Source organism: Leopardus geoffroyi, chromosome D3 (assembly GCF_018350155.1).
Source record: "Leopardus geoffroyi isolate Oge1 chromosome D3, O.geoffroyi_Oge1_pat1.0, whole genome shotgun sequence".
NCBI lineage: Eukaryota > Metazoa > Chordata > Mammalia > Carnivora > Felidae > Leopardus > Leopardus geoffroyi.
This window is the reverse complement of record NC_059339.1, coordinates 72,992,285-73,015,423: the sequence shown is the minus strand read 5'-3', so window position 1 is coordinate 73,015,423 and position 23,139 is coordinate 72,992,285. Positions and strand designations below refer to the sequence as shown.

Genomic DNA, 23,139 nt, shown 5'->3' with positions numbered 1-23,139 from the left:
TGAAGAAATTATCTTAGCTTTATTTCTAAAAATAGGTAATGAATGCACATTTATGTATTTTAGAGGGAATAATATATTTAAGAATGTATGTGTTATCTTCTTAAGTGTTTTTTTAAAATTTATTTTGAGAGAGAGAGAGCGCAAGTGAGCACACATGCATGAGCAAGGGAAGGGGCAGAGAGAAAGGGAGACGGGGGAGAATCCTAAGGGATCTCACGAACCGTGAGATCATGACCTGAACTGAACTAAGGAGTCGGATGCTTAACCAACTGGGCCACCTAGGTGCCCCTGCATTATCTTTGGAGACTTTTCACTTTAACTTTAAAAAAAAAAACATTTTAAATTTTAGAATAATTTTAGGTAAGAGAAGTTTCAAAGATAGAACAACATTCTTGTGTACCCCTTATTCAGTTTCCCTTACTGTTACCAACTTCTATTACCATGGTACGTTTACCAAAACTAGGAAACCAACATTGGTACATTACTATTAACTAAACTCTAGACTTTTTTCCTATTTCACCAGTTTTTCCACTAATGGTCCTATTCTGTTCCCTTATCAGTTTTCCCAAGAAAGTGGTTACTCTTGCGCCTTCCTACTTGAATCCCCCCAGTGGGCTGCCCTGATGGGTACATGCCTTAAGGAGGGCAGAAGGGGTGTCTGAGGAGGGTCTTCCAGGCTAGGAGTTGTGCAGTGGAGGCCCGTGTGGCACCTTGAAGACCTGCAGACGTCCCTTGATAGATCTGGAACTGAATATCTGCCACAGAGGCCACCCCCAGAGAAGCAGAGAACAGAGTTTCCTCTTTAATGGGAAGGAGGAGGAGATGGTGTCCTCCTCCCTAAAGGAGCCACGCTGTGGGGCCATCATAGGGGAAAACCTGCCTCTTGTCTTCCTTTCCCTCCAATCCTAGGCCACCTGTGGGCAAAGCACAAGGAAGAGTGAGGAGCAACTAGGTGAGGGCAGACCAGGGCCCCTCACCTTCAGCTGCTGGAATCTCAAATCCAGCCTGCAGAGCTGAGAGCTTTGGTTTTAAAGTGAGTCTACAATTGCAATGTGAAAAGGACAGGGTCTGTCTTTGAGAACCAGCCTGAGACAGGCTGCTGTTAAGGAAGTTAAGAGGTAAGTCTGAGATCTTGGTAAGATTTTCTACCACTTCATGGGTATGGGGGAGCCCAGTAGATCCTAATGGAACCGTTGTGGCAGAAAAACCAAGCGAGCACTCTCCCCCCCCCACCCGAAAGAAAACAAAATGAAACAAAGCAAAACAGAACAAGCAGAGACTCTTCAAATTCTCATTACTTGTATAGAGCATCAAGCATGAAACCTGGTACATGTTGAGTATGCAACAGATGTTATATTAATGTTATTAATTTGTTGAATTTGGATCCATCGTCATGTTGCATAGGATTAGCAAATCCAGAATTCTTCCTTCCAGCTTGCTATTCAGCTGTGTGCTGTATGTGAAGGAAAACAATGCAAAGAGATTTGTTTTCCTTCAATGCAGGGACTTGCCTAGGATGGCATGTTTGTGGCGGAGAGGGTTGAAGGCAATCCCAGATGGTGTGTGTTCTAGGAGCCCTCGCGGTGCGGCTTTGGGCTTTTTGCCTGGGGAAAGATGAGCTCTCACTGCAGTGGCAAACTCACAGCCTTACATTACAGCAAGTCTGGAAGGTGGTGAAGCTTGAAACCAAGCTTCCCATTTTATTTTATTTTTTTAACGTTTTTTAATTTATTTTTGAGACAGAGAGAGACAGAGCATGAACGGGGAGGGGCAGAGAGAGAGGGAGACACAGAATCGGAAGCAGGCTCCAGGCTCCGAGCCATCAGCCCAGAGCCCGAGGCGGGTCTCGAACTCACGGACTGTGAGATCGTGACCTGAGCTGAAGTTGGACGCTTAACCGACTGAGCCACCCAGGCGCCCCACCAAGCTTCCCGTTTTAAGTAGAATGCTCTAATGGGAGCCCAAAGAAAGCATGAGGGAAAGAAACTACAAAAGGTCAATACATGCATTTGCTTAATATGTTGTAAGACGCTGGTGTTCACCCGAATGGGCTGTTAGTCCTGTGTGAAACAGGGAGTGAATGTTATCACCCCACAGCTCAATGGAATAGAAACAAAGAGACTGTTAGAATCTGCTTATCCACGTCCAAGAGGAGACCATGAAAGGGCTATATTCTCCTATGATGGTATTTTGTTGCATTTTCCAAGCTTCTTAAAATGTTAATAGTCTCTGGGAATACTGGCAAGAAACGAAACATAACAAAAATAATTGAGACAAAATGATTCTCGGAAAGAGTATGCTACAATGTAAATCTAGATTATCTGAGACTGTGCTGAGTTTAATTCCAGGGATTGAAAACATGAGAATTGGTGTGCATCCAGTATTGTAAGTCTAAACCTCGGACCCCTCGGAAAAACATTTCGGTGTACCCCTTCGCTCTCTCATCTATCTCTATCAGCACATACATATAAATATCAGTGGACCATAGGTCATAGATGCTGTGGGAAATACCCAAGAAAAACGCAACATAGGGTCTCTACCCTCAAAAGTCTGCTTGGGAAGGAAAGAAGCTGAAGAATAAGTCAAAGTAGGATTTTTTTTGGATATTAGTTATAAGAACCTATAATAATTCAGAGGTGGAGACCATCAGCATCACAGGTAAATCAAAGCAAGGTGGAAATAGATGTACATACTGAAAGGGCAGCTAACAAACAGGTTTGTCTGGATATGAGGGAAGGAGCTATGCCAGTTAATTGGATATGTTCGTGCAATGGAGGTATCAGGGAAATGTGGGCTTGGGATGATAAGAAGAGGGTGCTATAGTAGATTCTCGAGCAATTGGTGTAGCTGTTGGGAATGGAGAGGAATCACTCATCCCTATCAGAATGTGTTTCTCTCTTCTGGGGCCTTCCTCTAAGCACTTCCCTTATGCTATTTGCAGTCATTAACATTTTAGCTGAAATTACTGTTAACCATCTAACAGGTTCCTCTGGGGCTCACTTAGAGCTATCCTCTAATCCTGAATCAGGAGGACCTGCTTTCATGCCTAAGCTTTCAGGCATGTGTTCAGCTTAGTGTTTTTGCAGTATTTCTTACAACTGGGGTCTCATCTGAACTGCAGCCAGGACTTCCCACTGGCTCCTCAAAGCTCTGGATCCCTATTTCCAACAAAGCTTTAAAAATTTCCCAATGAACTACCTAAAGGAGAGAGGGTAGACACAGGCTGGCACAGAGTAGATGCTTGACAGATCTGAGCTTCATAACTTCGTTTACTTTCTAGAATTTTTGCTGTTTTTTTTTTTCTTTCCCTTGCTGGCTATTACGGGTTTGTTATGAGCTGTGGGCTTATGTAGTGACTGCTGGTGGTGTGGCATGAAGAGGCTACATTCATTCCAAGGATGCCAGCCCCCATTTTACTAAGGGAGAGCCCAGTGGTAGGAACACATAAGAAATGTAAGGAGCTATGTGGACTGATGAACTGTGGGATGCAGTCATGAACTTGGCTAGACCTTGTGAGTTGCTTATATTCTCTATTAATAGTTCAATTTTCCTTTTGAGAACACTTTATTTTGGAAGCTAATGAAATGATTACATTTGGAAGAGTGTCTTCTTAGATCAGTAATGTTTTAGACACAATAGCATGGTAAAAGGGAAGTCATGTGAATGTCAGGGGTTAAAGAGACTTGGCAATGAATCTGTCTTGATCATTTGTTGGCAGCTAGAACTTGGTTAAGTTACTTAGTTCCCTTGTGCCTCACTTTTCGTGCCCATAAAATGGGGGACACTAATTACCTACATTAGAGAGCTGTTATAAGGGCTAACCAGATAATGCTTACAAAATGACTAATGTTTAGTATCAGGAATCATATGGTGTAGTTTTCATGGTATCATGATAGAATTACGGCTAGGAGTTGAGGAATCTCCTTGTCTTGCCCAGTATATAATTCTCCCTTTCAATGAGTTTTAAGGGAGATAATTACATAAAAGAGTTCCATGGAGGTGGGAATTATCTGGTTATTACGTCTTTCATAGACACTTGGCATCTATCAGTGGAGGAGTCATTTTATCACTAGTGAGTTCCCAAGTCGTCCCAAGTCTCCAATAGGAGGCTTACGTTTTAATCTGGGTTACAGCTTGTGATTTGGACTCAAGACTTATGTTGGCTTCTCTTCACCATCCCTTCCCTTCCCCAGTAATTGTCAATCTCATTACCATATGCACCCAGCCTAAAGTGACAGGAAGAAATGAGAGAGCCCAGGAGGGCTGACCTGCAGGGAGGTTGTGGTTCAGTGTAACAGGCCCAAAGCATGGAGGAAACATGAAACAGGAGAGTGTGTGGCATGTGTGGGCACAATCTTTCCCACACAGTGGGTCCTTCTGTTTAAGATATGGACCAATCAGTTTGTGTCATTTGTTCTTTGAGGAGTAATGTGAGAAGGAAGAAGGAAATAATGACCTTCAGCTACAGTGCCTCCCCAGCCAATATAGTTAAGTGCTTAATAAATGATACTTCCCTTGACCTCTTTTATAGTGTTTTAAAATGAAGCATTTTATATGAATGGACCAATTTGTTCTTTTTACTGTATTCTGTCTCCTGTATTCATTTCCTCCCAAAACTGAGAAAATATCTCAGTGTTGGTGCTCCTTCCTCTGAAATGGACAGTGGACCCATTCTAGCTGGGGATTGGGGAGGGATGTCTGTGTCTTTTTGTTACTGTTTCTGACAGGTTCACTCCTTTCCCAGACTAGAAAAACACTGGGTTGAGAGCCAGAGGTCTCTGGTTTTAGGGATGGCCCAGTGAGGCCAGCCACTTTAGCTTTCTGGTTCTCAGCTTCCTCACATTTAATATATGGCGGTGGAGTAAGAGTGGAGTGATTTTCAAACTTTGTTCCTTGGACTGGAGGGGTTTCACAGTGAGGCTTTCATGCCATGTGTGGGAGTCAGGAAGGATGGAAAGGCTGTAGGGCCCAAGTGGGGTGAGCTCCTAGCCACCCACTCCACCCCATCCATCTACACCCATCCTGCTTCGATCTTTCATGTGTTAGGGTCCTGCACAGAACTTTGTAAGTTTCTGTTCTTTACAAGTCTGAAAATAGGGGCACCTGTGTGCCTCAGTTGGTTAAGTGTCTGACTCTTGGTTTCGGCTCAGGTTATGATCTCACAGTTTCTGAGTTCAAGCCCCACGTTGGGCACTGCGCTGACAGAGTGGACCCTGCTTGGGATTTTCTCTCTCTCTCCCTTTCTCTCTGCTCCTCCTTGCTGGCGCTGTCTCTATCTCTCTCAAAACAAATAAATAAACTTAAAAAAAGAGTCTGAAAGTCTCAGACCTGGATGAACTCTAAAGCTGTGTTCTCCAATGCTTTGGCTACTGGTCACGCATAGCTACTGAGCACTTGAAAGGTGGCTAAGCTCTAGGAACCACCTCTGTTTCCTCCAGGACCCTGGGGAGTCAGACTCTCTGAGGGCTACGTCAAGGTAATGTTGGCCTCTGAGAGGGATGGGGCCTGAGTCTTATTTGTTAATCACCAGACTTCCTTGGATGACAAATTGCTTTGACATGGTTAGCGATACAGGCTGTTAAAGTGGGATAGGTTGTGAGCTAATCACAGCTTAATAAGCCTTCTCATTTTCCATTATAACCTATAAAGTACTCTTCTGTTTCTAAATTCTTGTGTGGAAAACTGTCCTTCAAGGTTCATTTTGTTTTCTTTTTTTCTTTTTTTTTTAGGAAAGGGTAAGGGTAATGTGAGAATAGGATAATATTCAGTCAAGCGTGAGCAGACCTGGATGTTAGTGGGTTCTGCTGATTAATAGCTGCATGACTTTGGGGGATTCTCTGTTCTCTTTGGACATTGATTTACTCATCTGTATAACAGGTGATACCTTGCTCTGCCTACTGTTTATATGAAAAAGTATTTATTATGGACTGAATGTTTGTGTCCCCTACTCCCCCCCCCCCCCCAAATTCATATATTAAAGCCCTAACCCGCAATGTGTTAGCATTTGGAGGTAGACCCTTTTGGGAGGTAATTAGGTTTATTGAAGTCATGAGGGTGGGCCCTATGATGGGATTAGTGTTCTTCTAAGAAAAGGAAGATACCAGAGCTCTCTCTGTGGCATGTGAGGATACAGCAAGAAGGCAGTGCAGAAAGGCAGCCAGATGTCCACAAATCAGAGGAAGGCCTTCACCAGAACTCAATCATAATGGGGGCACCTGGGTGGCTCAGTCGGTTGAGCATCTGACTTTGGCACAGGTCATGATCTCAAGGTTTGTGGGCTTGAGCCCCGTGTTAAGCTCTTTGCTGACAGCTCAGAGCCTGGAGCCTGCTTCGGATTCTGTGTCTCCCTCTTTCTCTCTGCCCCACTCCTGCTCATGCTCTGTCTCTCTCTGTCTTAAAAATAAATATAAACATTAAAAAAAATTAGAAAAAAACCCCCTCAATCATAATGGTCCCTTGATCTCAGGCTTCCCAACCTCCACAACTATGAGAATTAAGTGTTGTTTAAACTTCCCATCTCTGGCATTTTGTCATAGCAACTTGAACTGTCTAAGACAGTGTTTGATAAATGAATAGGGAGAAGGCGCACTAGTTATGAGTTACTTTAGAACTTTGGAAGTTTAATGCAGTGTCTTCCTCTGCTTGTCTAAACCTGGTTCTGATACTTTCCACGTGTGATTCTGAGTGAGGCACTAATTCTGTCTGGGCGTCTTAAGATTCCTTCTCCCTCAAGGTTCTGTGAAATCACAAATATGACTTAAGCCCACTGCTTTCTATTTTCTGGGTCTCAAAAAGCATACACGTGTGTTTACTTATTTTAAAGAATTGTACCTCTTAAGTTGCAAAGGTAATATCTGCTCCTCATATAAAGTTCAAAAATTATAAAAGCATAGGAAATAAAAAAAAAAGTGAAGGACTTTATCTCTTCATTTTCCCCAAATCTAATAGCTTGCTGTATTTCCCAGGTATCTCTATGCTTATACAGTCTGTGTGTGTGTGTGTAATTTTTACTTGAGTTGAATCAGGCTACAGTTGTTTGCAACTATTTTTTTTTTAAATTTAATGGCATTCCAAGGTTATCTTTCTATATCTATATATTATGCTCTTTTTTCCTGTTTAGTATTTGCATGATGTTCCATTGCATTGTTGGAGAAGGTCATCAAGAGGACACGTGCCCATCAGTTGACTCGGGAGCTAGGCCTGGGCACAGAGGCTCCTCACCCCCTCTTATGTCCTTGGAATGTGTATTATGCCCACTGTTCCTTGTCTTATGGCCACCCAAGATGAGTCTTTAAATAAATTTCTTACTTAATAAAACTGCCACTTACCAATCTCTTCAGTCTCTCTTTGCCCTCCGAGTATGGGGGCCAGCTTTAGATTGAACCTGGGAAGCTCCCATGGTTGTGAACCAACATGCATGCATATGCTTAATTTATTTAGCTAATCCCTTACTAATGAGGATGTTATTTACTCATTTTATATTTGTTTTTTACAATTATAGAAATAATATGTGCATATTGTAAGAAACATGAGCAGTAAAGAAAGGTATAAAATATAAAGCAAAGTTTTCTGACCCATTTCCATTTTTAACTTCTCAAATCAAATTCCCTAGTACTTATCACTTTGAATAGGTTTCAATTTCGTTTTTTTGCTGGCTATTCTTGTAGCTCTAAATAGTATACTTCTCTATTTGTTGATTCAACAGTTTTAGACAGTATTTATTGACTGGCTGCTAGGAAAAATAAACAGGAGTCTGAAATTCAGTGACATGGAGGAAAGGACAACCTCTTAGAATATGTGTCTCAATGTGTGTGTATCCTGATTTAATATTTATATGATGAAAGTTATTGATATAATCTATTATGAAGGTATTTTTTCGGTATTTCAAAAACTTTCCATGCTGGTGGGGTAGAAGGGTGGGATAATTTCAGTCTTCTACTATTTCACGAAACCAATGACCTGGAGGAATTATGTAGCATCAGCTTTATATACGTGTTTATAATGACCCAGCCTTGCCTTGGGATTATTGGAGCACTTACTGAAGAGAGGGGTCCAAGTTTTAATCCATGGGCTGCTGAGGGAACACTGATGAGAGCCTGGCAAGCACATGCTAGACGTGGAATCCAGTGGCAAATGGCAAATTCAAGACACTTGCAGACAGATTTCAGTGTCAAACTTCTAAAGGTTGTATCTGAGCACAAGATGTGGGTGTGGGCTCAAGTATATTGGGCTAGTCAGATATTCCTGGGTCAGACATCATAGAGACCCCTGAAGTCCAAGTGAGTTCTAGGGTGGGGATGTCATCCAACACTGGTGCTGGGAAGTTTTATAATGTAGGCACTGAGAGAAACTAATTGGGAGTTTCCAATAGAGTTTTCTGCAGAAAAACTGTATTAGGTTACTAAAATGTTTCCTGCACTTAAAAAATGTTGTGCTCATGCTGAGTTGGAACTGGTAAACCGTTAAAGTGGTCTGCTACTCTGGTTTCACTATTATTAAGGAATTTATTTAAAGACAAGTCAAAATATAAAGGCAGTGGTAGAAAAGTAATCAGGTATGTATTTTAGGGTAAGGGATTTTCTGGCTGATGCATGTGGCTCTCTAGATTATAAGGAGTGAGAGCTATCCTGTCAGGGGGAGGGGAATTAGTTCACATTGCTCTTAAGGTCATATCTCCAACCCCATATCACTTAATAAACAGTGTTATTCATTACATCTTTGTGTGTGTGTGCATGTGAAATATGCCATTGTGCCACTGTGACCTTCTCATAAATGAAAACAGCTAGGGGCACTTGACTAAGAAGGCTAGAAAATCAGGTTCTGTTAATCTACTGAATAACCCCATGCAGGTCTTCAGACACTGCAGATCCTGGAGGTGGAATAAGGTATGAAGGACCCAGGCAGAAAGAAATTAGATAGGGTTCTGCGGCCTTGATTACCAGGCATGTGAGGGTTCTCCATATCTCTGGGAAGCTGTACAATAGGCATAGGATTGAGTAGGACCATTCCTAATGGACCATGGGGCCTGGCTACCCTGGACTCAGGATTCAGATATAGTGGAGTCTGAGGGTGGCTGACCTTTTTTGGATAGTTCTGTGTGGGTGATGTATCATGCTATCAACCGGCCATCAGAACAGAGTGATAGCCAGTCTTTAGAATGAATCACTCAAGTTTAGTCCTTGGGATCAGGAAGAGTGTTAGGAGTAAAGCTTTGAAAAGGAAGATGATGGTAGTCATGGGGGTAGGATAGTGTAGACCAGCGGCTCTCCAAGAGTGGTTTTCAGCCTAGCTGAGTCAGGATCACCTGGGAACTTGTTAGAAATGTAAATCCTCAGGCACACTCCAGACCTACTAAATCAGAAACTCTGGGAGTAGGGCTGAGCAATCTGTGTTTTTAACACACTCTACGTAATTCTGATGAATACTATAGTTTGGGAATTAGTGCTATAGATTAACTAGCTACCTGTTCATTAACTTGAGATTACTTTGGTGATATTTATATAGGCAAGAACAAGTGAAATATGAGTCAAAAAACTCAGATAAGTAAGTTACACATTTCTTCCAAACCTCTGCTATTGAGGGAAAGTTTATATATTTTTTATTATGTAAAGAAAGAACATTAGTTGAGAACTTCTTGTATGCTTGGCAGTGTGCTTAGTATTTTAGCTGCATTATTACCTTGAATTTCCCCATCTTCTTTATTAATTAGGTGCTATTTTTATTTCCATTTTACAGATGAAGAGACAGAAGGATTAAGGATCTCATTAAAGTGTTTGGAGCTAATAAGTGGCAGAGCTGAAATTTGAACCCAGGGAATTTCAGAAAATGAGCCTGACTTTCTTAACTGCTAAGCTGTACTAGACAATTCTTAATTTCCCATTACACTCTCTCCCTGTGTGAAGGACTGTGGACCATGAACCATTGGGTAATGTATATTGATTAGTGCTTTTCTGCTATGGGTATGATGTAAAACTGGTATTTTTCCTGTCATTGCTAACTTATTACTCTTCAATCTCTATAGAGTTAACAATTTCAACATATTTGTTTGCAGTTAAGCTCAGAGTTTAATGCTAAGTGAACTTCATATATACTATGTTTTAATCTTGCACTTGCTGAATTTATGCTTTTCCATTACACCTGTAAATCTCTCCCAGTCATAATATGAATGATTTACCATTTTCCTCTCAAGGATTTCCTTGTGTTGTGTTGGCACCTCCTATTATACTTTAGGACAAGGGTAAAAATAATAAGACTTGGGCATTTTAAATCAGCCCCAAATATTGTTTTAGGATAAGCATCCAATTATTATTATTTTTTTCTTGTGGTTAAGTTTTCTGTAATTGGAAATGTTGAGGTAATGCTGTTTTAAATTCCGAGTGTGAAAATACTTCTATAGGCATGAGTCCTCTCCTTGTGTGTATGAGCGATTGGGTGTGGGTCAAAGAGACTTGGAACATTAATTTTAATTCAGAAGTGGTTCCAGAGAGACAAGTTAATTTTCAAAATCAGCCTGGTGAGAGTTGGGGCTTGGAAAATGCATTCAAGGAAAAATGTCTTATACTCTGCTAGAACAATTATGAGGTAATAGGCTAGGAGTAAACTGGCCACCAAGGTTTAGTAATGTTTCTAGAGTTGTGGCTGATTTGCCTGAAAATCTCAAATACCACATCTTGCTGGTTCTAAGACAAATCACTTTTCACATTTTAATATTTATGAAGTCAGAATACACCTTGTAGTTGATAAATATATGGTAGGATATTAACATGGAGGTTTTAGCTGAGGCTAAAGTAGGAAGTATATTTTCAAAGTAGATGGTAGCAGAAGGGATCATGACTTTTTTAGTGTTTAAATTCAAATTTTACTTTTAGTTGTGGCAAAATACACAGAGTATGAAATTGGCCATTGTAATCATGTTTAAGTGTACAATTCAGTAGCATTAAGTACATTGGCACTATTCTGCAACTGTCCACCTCCAGAAATTTCTCATCTTCTTAAACTGAAACTCTCTACCCATCAAAGAGTAACCCCCCATGCTCCCCTCCCTCCAGCCTCTGACAACCACCATTCTTTCTGTCTCTATGAATCTGTCTACTTTAGGTACCTCATATACGTGGAATCATATAGTATTTATCTTTTTGTGACTCGCTTATTTCATTTCACATACTGTCCATAATATTAATTTATGTTGTAGTACGTGTCAGAATTTCCTTCTTTTTTTAGGCCAAATAATTACTCCATTAGATGTATATACCACATTTTGTTTTTCTATTCAGCCATTGAAGGACATTTAGGTTACTTCCGCTTTTTGACAATTGTGAATAATGCTGCGTTATGAATATGGGTGTATAAATATGTGTTTGGGAACTTGCTTTTGACTCTTTTGGGTTTACACCCAAAAAGTGAATTGCCAGATCATAAGGTAATTCTACTTTTAATTTTTTGAGGAACGTCTGTACTTTTCTCCCTAATGGTATCACCAGTTTGCATTCCCAACACCAGTGCACAAGCTACAATTTTTTTTTACTTCCGTGCCAACTTTTGTTATTTTCCGGTTTCTTTTTAAAAACATTTTTTTAATGTTTATTTATTTTTGACGGAGAGAGAGACAGAACGTGAGTGGGGAGGGGCAGAGAGAGAGGGAGACACAGAATCTGAAGCAGGCTTCAGGCTCTGAGCTGTTAGCACAGAGACTGAGATGGGGCTTGGGGCTTGAACCCATGAACTGTGAGATCATGACCTGAGTCTAAGTCAGACACTTAACTGACTGAACCATCCAGGGACCCTTGGTTTGTTTGTTTGTTTGTTTCTTTTTTTTTTTTTTTTTTAACATTTATTTACTTATTTTGAGAGAGAGAGAAAGAGAGAGAGAATGTGCATGTGCAAGCACAGGAGGGGCAGAGAGAGAGAGGGAGCGAGAGAATCCCGAGCAGGTTCCACACTGTAAGCACAGAGCCCAACGTGAAGCTCAGTCTCACAAACCAGAAGATCATGACCTGAGCCAAAATCAAGAGTTGGATGCTTAACGCACTGAGTCACCCAGGTGCCCCTTTCTAGTTTCTTGATGGTAGCCATCCTAATGGGTGTGAGGTGGAGGAATCATGACTCCTAAGGACCTTACTTTACACAGGAGATATAATAAAAGGGAAGAAATTGAATATTTAAGAATGACCTTGGGAGGAGGTTGTTGATGGAGAATTGCTGATTTGACCTCCTAGGGAGAATAAGTCAAAGTAAAACCTATGGAGAGGCATAAGTTGTGCATTCTCTGTTTTCTTAAGGAGACTTTCCCCCTCTCAAGTCTAAGGAGACCACTTGGAGATCTAAAACATGCACCTGCTCTCCAGTCATGGATAGTGTTGACATCAGCTCATGACAGTGTTGGTCAGGTTAGAACCTTTCTGCTCCTTTGCCTCTTCTCCCACTCCTCACTATAGCTCTTGGGGAGGGAGGGCTGGGAACTGCCATAAGCAAGTTGTAGGTGCGAGTGGAAAGACTGGACTGGAAAAAGAAGAAGCAGCTGACGACATCCCATTGTCTGCACACTTTCTATCTGCAGCAGACACAGATAAAGGAGGTAAAAAGCTTCAACTCTGTATCAAGACCATGTTTTGATTATGATGTAGGGTTGAGTATTCTAATTACCAAATTGAAACTGCCTTTTGTCACTTAAAGTAACAGTTGAACTTTTTAATGACCTAAGAGAAACCAGAGAATTCATGGAGTCAACTTTCATTTTCATCCAGGGCAATAATAGTCTTGTGGAGCACATCTTAAGGGACAGAGAAAGACAAACATAAAATTGCTTTACGATTATATCCTGTGGGTTGGACTTACTCAGTGAATGGTTAAGTGCACATGTTCTCTGGTAATGTCTTCTCCCATTGAACCTCTGTCCCATGGTAATTAAGCTGATGGTGAGTTGTCCTTGGACAATTGAGAGAATGGTTGAAGATATTTATCTGAGTCCTGTTAGGACATTTAGAAAGAGAAAACATTCCCAAGTGTCATGTTTAGCTGTGGTGTGTTTGGCCTCAGGAAGACTGAACTAGTTTATTTGGAGGTGCCTAAGTAGGAGAAATGGGATAATCTCTTATGGCTGAATGAGGGATTGCACAGGTTTCCATCTCACACTCCCTCCAAGACAGTGGGATTCTTTGTTTCTAAAATGTTCAACTTGGGGCTCAGTTAATTAAGGGTACGACTCGATTTTGGCTCCAGTCATGATCCCAGGGTCATGGGATCCAGCCCCGTGTCAGGCTCCATGCTGAGCGTTGAACTTGCTTAGGATTCTCTCTCTCCTTCTGCCTCTGCATCCCTCTCCCTGCTTGTACATGCTCGCTCTCTCTAAATACATACATACATACATACATACATACATACATACATACTTAACTGACATCACGATCACCAGATCTTCACTGTTCTTTAGCCACATGTTGACAGTTTTTTTTCTCTTTTTCTTTTTTGCTTGGAGTCTTAACAGTGTTACTGGATTGGGATTTTTTTAGTACTGAGAGTTTAGCACATGCACCCCAGTGTTAAAGCAGCGCTATCAACAACAGTTTTCCAAATTATGGAAAGAGCTCAAGTGTCCATTGACTGATGAGTGGATAAAGGAGATGCCATATATATATACACACACACACAAACAATGGAATATTACAGGGATCAAAAATAATGAAATCTTGCTATTTGCAACAGTGCGGATGGAACTAGAGTGTATTATGTTAAGTGAAATAAGTCAATTAGAGAAAGACAAATATCCTATGATTTCACTTGTATGTGGAATTTCAGAAACCAGTTGCGGAAGGAAAGGAAAGGAAAGGAAAAATAAGATAAAAACAGGGAAGCTCTTAAAGAGAACAAACTGAGGGTTAATGGAGGGAGGTGGGTGGGGTGGATGGGCTAAAAGGAGTGATGGGCATTAAGGAGGGCACTTGTGATGAGCACTGGGTGTTATATGTAAGTGATAAATCACTAAATTCTCCTGAAACCAGTACTACACTATATATTAACTAACTAGAATCTAAATTAAACCAAAGAAAGAAAAAAAATGCAGGGTTAACCACTTATTTAAGACTTAGGGAATATCAGATTGTATATGTTGGTTATGTTAAAATAGCTACTGACAAAAATCATTGTTTTTTTGGAAAAATATTTTTGTTTCTGTTGTATTACGTGAATGCTTCCAAATTATTTTTGGGTGAAATGTTCGTGTTAGGTATTTGGCATTGGTTAGATAGCCGTGTTCGTGGAGCAGTAGGTGCAACATTTATTTTTAGGAAGACAGAACTTTGCTGTTTAGTTATTGTTGTGGAGAGTCATGTGGGCATACTGGTCATCCTCAACACCACCAGAACTGCACCTAGCTCCAGATTCCACCAGAGGTCGTTTGCCTTTTGTCAGTAGTTGATGGGGAATAAATCAACATGCCTACACAGTAAGATTTATTTCCTTTTAATTAGAAAAAACCAGAGGCAGTAAAGTCTTCATATGTGCTTCGGAGTCAAGTCTGCTTCTCCGTCTTCCTGTGGGTGGGCACCATCCTCAAGCTCATGGCAAGATGGCAGCAGGAGTTCTAGCAATACATTCAGTCACAACGATGGCTAGAAAGAGAAAAGAGGCTCTTTTCTTCCTTAAACTTAAGGGAAATTTTCCTTGAAGTGCCTCTTTCCTTCCTCCACCACAGCTGACTTCTTTTATGTTTCTCATTGGCTGGGGTTTGTGACATAACCTAAAGCAGTAACTGGCAAGGGGCAAGGTGCTACCGGGATTGACTTATAAAGTCCCTGGGCATGCTGATCAGTTGGTTTCTCTGGAAGCACAGGGGCAATGCAAGGATTCTGTTAGGAAGGAGAGTGAGCGGGATCCATACTTTGTAAACAGCTGATAATGTCTAATTACAAAAAAGGTGGATTTTCAGAAAAGCCCCGTGACCACCCCTGGTTCAAAGACATTTTATTCAGATGAAAAGAATACTCTTTGTTGGATCACAAAACGTTCATTACATTAAAGCTAGAGAGAACCTTAGATATTGTCTAGCCTTAGATATAGTCTAGGCTCAGAGAATGAAGGTGACTTCCCCCAATCCCAGTTAGTAAACAGCAAGCCTATGGACAGCAAGCCTATGGACAGTTCTAGGGCAATAATAGACCAATGACTACTACTTCATTGCTCTATAGTGACACTTCTCTTGATCATGGCAGAGGGTCAGACACTGAATTGAAATGGAAGGAGAGAACAAAGAGAGTTTCAGTGGCAACTGTCTGTGGTATAGTGTGTGGGAGATACAGACCTGAGCTGAAGCCAACTTTTCCTTTGAAGGATCAGATAGTAAATATTTCAGGTTTTCTCGTCTAGTGGTTTCTGTTGCAACTATCCAACTTTGCCATTGCAGCGTGAAACCAATGACTGTGCTCCTCTAGCAGTTTATTTACAAAAACAGGAAATGGGCAGAACTTGACCAGTGGTCTGTAGTTTGCTGACCCTTGGTTCCATGCTTCTGAAAGATTGATCTTCTGGTTTCAGTGCCAGTACAAAAATGGTTTTGAGATGGACCAGATGGGTTTTTAGAACAGGCTCAAGTATTTGCATTTTCCCCAAACCCAAAGTCAAAGGCCTTCCACGTTGTTTACATGTAATGGAAACTACTCTTTATCCAGTCAATTTATCATGACAACTGGTGCATTCAGTATATTAAGCAGACTCCTCGTTTATTTCACTGAACTGATCGGTCAAGCAGTCAAAATAGTGTGCTTTTGCCAAGGCATAACCTTGATGTAAGGTTCAGACAGCTAATCCTCCAGGAACCAATGTACCTGAAAGTTGGTTTACCTGTTATCTCCATATCTTATTGAGCCTCATATGAGGACATCTAATTAAATCACACTCTGAATGAGGGCACATCTTGCGTTAGAATTAATTTAGCCAAATAATTAGGAAACTTCTAAAGTTGTTGCAAAAATTGGTAACAGGAAGTCATTTGCAAATTGCTTAAACATTCATATCCTGGGAGACATAGGTCAACTATATTTGGCTGGGAAGTCATATGATGGATGCATGGCCTGAAGTCTTAAGGAGAGAAACAGTGATTTGTATTCAGGGAAACTGCTTTTTTAAAACTCTCAGAAGGAAGGGCGAGATCTCTGTTCCATTTTCTGGAACAATCACTGAAGTCGTGTGTAATCATTTTCACTGAGCAGTTTCGACTTGTCCGATACAAACATATAATGACTTTATCTTTATTATTGGACTGTGTCAGTAGAGCTTCCCTCTCTTGCTGAGAAGATGACACATTTAAAGACCGTTGGGGAAGATTCCCTATTTTACAGTCACCTTTGGAATTAAAATAGTCTCAGTCCAGTTCTTAAAATCTTTTTTTTTTTAGGGGCGCCTGGGTGGCGCAGTCGGTTAAGCGTCCGACTTCAGCCAGGTCACGATCTCGCGGTCTGTGAGTTCTAGCACCGCGTCAGGCTCTGGGCTGATGGCTCAGAGCCTGGAGCCTGTTTCCGATTCTGTGTCTCCCTCTCTCTCTGCCCCTCCCCCGTTCATGCTCTGTCTCTCTCTGTCCCAAAAATAAATAAACGTTGAAAAAAAAAATTTAAAATCTTTTTTTTTTAATTAAAAATTAAAAAAAAACTTTTCCTATTCTTTTGGAAAGCTTATTCACACATTAATTTTAGGACTTCTCCACTTTTCCCCACCTTCCTCAAACTGGCTCTCCGTCTGGACCCTCAGAGTGTTTATAGGAAATGTGTCTGCTTCCTCACCGTGTTTTTCCTCTGGTGTCTGGGTGTTGAGGTGCTGGAAGGCAAAGCGCCATCTTTTTGTAGAAGTGCTGGTACGGAATTGGCTGTCCTCATCAGGTGTTTGTAATTACTGTTCCATTCCGTGAACAATTCCATACTGGAGGTAGCAAGCTTCCTTCCCTTGTCTATGGCTTGTGGGGCCGTCTCAGCTACCTGCCTATCATTTCTGTCAGAGGGTGAGAATCTACACGCTCATTCTCTCAGGGGCACATCCTTTGGTTCCTGAGGGGCCCTCAAGGCAAACTTCCCTGGGGAAGTCCCCTGTGTGAGAGATCTGACTGAAGCTCACTCTTTTCCCTCCTAACTCCCAGTCCACCAAGGGCACCCATCTAGCAGCTTGTTGCTGCTGAGTTCCTCCTGCCCAGCAAGACAGACCTGCTGTTGGATGTGTGCCCAGTGCAGTTGTCCAGGGCCTGTGCTCAGAATGGCCCCATACCTGGGGTCTCGTGCTCTGAGGGTGCCATCTTGAAATTTTTAACAATTTTTAAAAAATGTGTATTTACTTTTGAGAGAGGGAAAGAGTGTGGGCAGGGGAGGATCAGAGAGAGGGGGACAGAGGATCTGAAGCAGGCTCCATGCTCAAAGCAGAGAGCCCGATGTGGGGCTTTGATCTCCTGAACCGTGAGATTTTGACCGGAGCCGAAGTAGGATGCTTAACCGCCTGATCCATCCAGGTGTTCCAACAATTTTATCTTTGAATTTGTGTTTTGGAAGTGGAGGGAGATGGGAGAATGGGGCCTGTGCCAGGGGCTTAGAGCCTTGGTCCCTGCACGCACGGACTTATAATTTCCTGCCTCCTTAGCAACAGGGCATGCCCTTTCTCTACCCCTTCATGCTTGGACCCCTGCCTGACTCCCAGCCCCATCCTTGTTTTGCAGCTGCTGTTGCCCTCTGCCTCTGACCATGTCTGCGTGTGCAGAAAAGGCCTGTGCGAGGACCCAGGCCTGGCTTGGGTTGGTGTGTGTTGCATTGTATCATGGGACAGAACAAGGAGGCATCTGTCCCTGCCCCAGGATGGAGTCTCATTTATCAATGATGAAGGCTGGGAAACCATTTCAGACTTTTTGGATCCTGACGGACCCCAGGACCCGCCGTGAGCTGGGGCGTTCTTTTAGCTCCACCTTGGAGAATTTTGAGATTTTATTCTTAACAGTGCCTTGACTCTGCTCAAATCCTGTTCTTTTCAGTCGCCTCTTGGGGCAGAAATTCCTCTATCTGGGTCCTTTCCCATTCTGATTACAAGTGTTCACATGGATCCTCAGCATTAAAGGAATTCATGGTGGGCCCGGGTTGACAGGCTTTTTCACTGAAATGAGAGTCTCACCCAGCAACTACATTTCAATGCTGTGTACATTCTTGTATTCAATTTCACCCTTCCTGAACAGCTAGGGAACTTCTTCCCCCTCTGTAGCATTTGGCTTGAGTTTTCTGCACATTTTCTCTTTACATTTGGTGTGTTAGAAACAGCCATAATGATCTTCCTAAGAGTTTCTAAGGCTTCCACTAATCCCGAAACTAAGCCTTACTTTTCTTGTGGGTAGAATGGGAAAGTTAAAACCAGTCCCATTCACTTCACATGGTATTTTTGTAAGAGGTCAATTGGATGATAATTGTCAAACCTCTAACATTTTCAGAGTTCTGTGTCTGAGGTCTCTGTGATCTGAATCTAAGGCCAGTCCTAGGCATCCACAACATTCCTTTGGGTGACAGCTGTTTGATGATGGGGTGCGCAAAAGAAAACATAAAACACAATCCACGGAGGCTCCAGATTATGAAGTGAGGTTTAATTAAAATGAGGATTTCTTGGTGAAAATGTAGTCCTCCGGATGAGAGGAGTTGGGCTGTGGCTCTCTTTGCCGTGTAGCTGCACATGAGGGAGGGGTACTTAATCTTGAGAGCAGGCTGATTTATGTGTCTGAGGGAAGTGTGTTTGACAAAATAGAATTGGGTACTTTTAGGTCCTAAGGATCTTGGTGTGATGTGAATTTGGTACTTCTTTAACATTTTTCTTAATGTTTTATCTTTATTTTGGGGGGTGGAAGGAGAGACAGAAAGGGGGAGACAGAGGACCTGAAGTGGTTCTGCACTGACAGCAGAGAGCCCAACATGGGGTTCGAACCCAGGAACCGTGAGATTATGATCTGAGCTGAAGTCAGATGCTCAACCGACTGAGCCACCCAGGTACTCCTGAATTTGGTGCTTCTAAACTACAATTTGGTCCAGCTGTGTTTCTCTAGGCATATTTTTTTCCTGCTTTGATCTTCTCTCAAGCTGCCTCTCAAAGGAGATCATTCATGCTCCCCCCCCCCCCCCCCCACCTAATTATTCTTCTGTGTTACCTCTATTACCTCACCAAAGCAAACCAAACCTCCCCCTGCTGCAGATCAACTCCACTCCTAGCCTGCAACACAGGCTTGTGTTTTCGGACTCAGGATGTCCCGCAGATTGGATACCTGCCCAGACTTCAGATGTTTGTTGTCTGGGCTGGCATATGATGACAACATCGGGCCGACTTCTAGGGACCCTGCTCCTCTGCTGTTGTTTACCAGCTTCCAATTCCATCTGGTCTTGCTGACAGGAACCTTGACACCATCTGCAAAAATTGGAATAAAACCGTTTTGGTCTGTAGGAAAGGAAATGTCATGTTCACTCCTTCAAGGAAAAATGGAAGGGGGCGTTTGTTAATATGTGTTCATGTATTTGGTGGACTTCTGGAGTGGACACGTCTATAGGTATGACCTTTGAGGGTACTGACTGCTTTTCTCTTCAGTCAGGTAAATACAGACTGAAGGAAATCCAAGATATGGCAGTATTCCAGGATGGGTTTTGATGATGCATTGACATTAAGGTTGTGTTTATACATATTAAGGCCACCTCTTGTTATACTACAATGGGGTCAATGTGTTTGCCTGTGATTACGGCATGTAAAGATGGCAGTCACGTGCTTTTCTTATCACCCAAGGAGTTCGCTTACGTATGACATAAACCTCCACAGAAAGCTGTAATCCTACCCAGGACAAGGGGTAATAATAATATAATAGTAATAGCTAAAATTTACACAGTGCTAAGTACCCTGCGTTGCTCTGAATGCTTTACAAATATTGACCCAACTCCCACACACAACCGGAGAGGGTAAGTATTCTTATGATTATGCCAATTTTACAGATGAAACTGTAGCACAGAGAAGGTGAGTAACATCCAGGGCACTCAACCAGTAAGTGTAGAGCCAAGATTTGGAAGTGGGTTGTTTGGCTTCCATCAGTAGAGTTAGGACTAGCCTTTATGCTGTAGGGGATCACTATATACTTTGCTAACTATATTTTGTGTTTAGTCCTCACTTAGGACTATTTGCTGGGCATTCTCCATTTGCTGCTCAGATTTATTCTCCTCCCCTCTGTATCCTGCGCTGGCTCAGAGAGGCTTTTCCTCTCTAGACTGCATCCCTTCCTTACTTCCAATTTGCATTTAACTTCAGTGAATGGGAGGCACAAAAAGAGATGAGAAGCTGGGCATTTATTGGCTGTGAACCACCCCCCACCCCATGGCTGCACTCTTGGTGGGTGACCCAGTTCTCTGCAGGTCTGGTAACACTCCTGTCTACCCCTTTAGTCAAGGTGAGGGGGATAGAGTCTTCCAGCCTGTGTAAGTCCTGCTGCTTCTCCATCACTGGGGGTTCCCTGAGCCCTGTGCACACCTTTTTGAAAAGCTCTGCATTAAAATTTAACACTTTGGGTATGTCGTTTATTTGTGTAGGAATTCTGACAGATACAGGCTTCTGCCGAGAGTTCATCTATTGTCCCCACTTGAGTTGCTAGTACTCAAGTGTTTTTACACTTTAGCAAGTATTTTTACATTTGATATTTTAAGAGTGATTCAGTAAAAGATAAATGAAAAAAAAAGTTAAAATTGAGGGTAGGACCAGACAGGACATATTATTTTGGCTTAGAATAGGCATGAATAATAATCCCATACTTGTAAAAATTCTTACTCTTTTCTAGGTGCTTTTTGATGCATTTGTTTTTTTTTTTTAATGTTTATTTATTTTTGAGACAGAGAGAGAGCATGAACGGGGGAGGGTCAGAGAGAGGAAGACACAGAATCTGAAGCAGGCTCCAGGCTCTGAGCTGTCAGCACAGAGCCCGACGCGGGGCTCGAACTTATGGACCGTGAGATCATGACCTGAGCCGAAGTCGGATGCTTAACTGACTGAGCCACCCAGGTGCCCCTTGATGCATTTGTTAATAACAACTCTAGCTAACAGTTACAAGTTCCATGTTACCCTACTGAGGACTTTACATAACTTATATGAAATCTTCAGAACAATCCTAGGAGGTAGAACCCTATTATCCTCATGTTGTATATGAAGGCATGGAAGTTCAGAGAGATGAAACAAATTGGTCAAGACTGTGTAGTTAGTAAGTTGTGTGTATGGGATTTATACCCAGGCAGCTGATGCCAGAGTCCACGCTCTTAAGCTATATACTTAGGCCTCCTGCATCTGAATTTGCTCCTGAAGCATCTTGGGAAGTAGGCCAGGCAGACATAATTTTCTTCCCTTTATTATAGTAGAGTAAACCAAAGCACAGTGAGTTGAAGTGAATTCTCTGAGATCACAGAACTAATTAGCGTATACTTATAGATGGCAGAACTGGTGATTATTGGGAAATCTTGCTGCAGAAATCGCCTTTGTGGTAGTTTTGGTTTGTGCAAAGAGCAATGGGCTTAGAGTTAAGAGGTGTGGGTTTAAATCCTGAGACTTCTAGCTACTTGACCTTGAGATATTCAGCTTCTGAGGCTTTGTGATTTCATTAGAGAAATGGGAGAAGTAATTCCTCCTTCACAGGGTGTGTGAGGATGAAAAAAGTAATTACATGAAAGTGTTTATCACAGTAGTTGTTTTACTTTATCTATCTATCTATCTATCTATCTATCTATCTATCTATCTATCTATCAAGAGTATTCAAGGGAGAGGGGTAGAGGGAAAGGGAGAGAGAGAGAATCTTAAGCAGTCTCCATGCCCAGAGCAGAGACTGACATGGGGCTCTATCTCATAAGCCATGAGATCGTGACCTGAGCCGATATCAAGAGTCAGATGTTTAACCAACTGAGCCACCCAGGTGCCCCAGTTAAATATATGTTTTTAAAAATGCCTCCATAAATGATCAAAGGGTAGAGCCATGAATTGAGGGACAGACATGGAAGCAAAGGATGTTTGGCTCCTCACACCCTCATGGGCATGAGGAAATGAGTCTCATGTGTGTATAATAACTTCCAGAGAAGTCTGTAGTGGGCAGGCAAAACTTCATCCACCCCTGAACGTGGACTGAACGCTGCTCTAGGTGACTGAAGAATTTGGATTTTACATCAGTGTGACGGCTTTACTTTTGTGATGTGCATTATAGTAAAAACTAACTACAATTCTGACATGCAGCAAGGAACACCTTGAGGCAAAGCTTTCTTTGGTAGTACATTAAGTGCGTTTATGTAAGGACAATGGATTCACAAATAGAATAACTGTATCTGTAACAGTAACAGTGCTGCCTTGACTGTGTGGTTTTAGGGTTCCTTCTCAAGTGAATTTGAAATGTCAGGCTTTCTTTTAATCATCACAGCAGGAAGTAATTTCTCACCCCTTTGAACGGTGCCTGAACTTAACATCCGTGCCATTTCTCTGAACGTAATATTTCTGGCTTGGAAATGATTATTTGTGTATTTTTTCTCTTCAAATTGAGAGCTAATATATTTTTTAAAAAGCACTGTATCCTTTGCTACTGAATATTGAATGTGTTATAAATGAATTAAGTGATTTTCTTTGTGATCTACGTTATGCCATGGGGCTTCTGCCATTCTTTCAAAACACTGAGCATCCTCGGTGTGCCAGAGATTCGGCAGGGCATAGGGGTACAGGTGCAGATAATTACTGTATGATCTTTGAAGTTCTATAAAAGGCTGTACTGTACAAGGTGTAATGAGTTCAGTCCTTTGGTGGTAACATTCAAAAGCAGTGTGTTCACAAAACATTGGTAGATGATCCACATAGGTTATTTTCCTTGCTAAGAACCAGAATAAACGAGTACAACAAAGCCTCCCACTCCCAGAATACTTAGGGAATGGAGTGTTTTGGTTTCTGGGGTTAATCCACAGGCCATTTGTGGTTGTGAAAACGCAACGGAAGCCTTGTCACCACTGAAAGTATCTGGAAGCCCCACGAGATGGCGCTATGTCTCTAAGAAAGAAGAGCTTTTAACTGAACCTTGAGTCAAATTTGAATTCAGGATATTCTTGCCATGATGATATTTCCCTCATTTTTCAGGGAGGCGCATGTCTGGAA

The 23,139-nt window shown here is 41.9% G+C and overlaps 1 long non-coding RNA gene across 1 annotated transcript in view; it reads left to right on the top strand.

Moving 5' to 3' along the window:
* Positions 1-9,738: 9,738 nt before the first annotated feature.
* The window catches only part of LOC123587721, a 341,324-nt gene continuing 327,923 nt past the window's right edge, over positions 9,739-23,139 (top strand). Inside the window, exon 1 of the long non-coding RNA XR_006707476.1 lies at positions 9,739-9,925. This is a non-coding gene — a long non-coding RNA (uncharacterized LOC123587721). The remainder of the gene's footprint in view (positions 9,926-23,139) is intronic.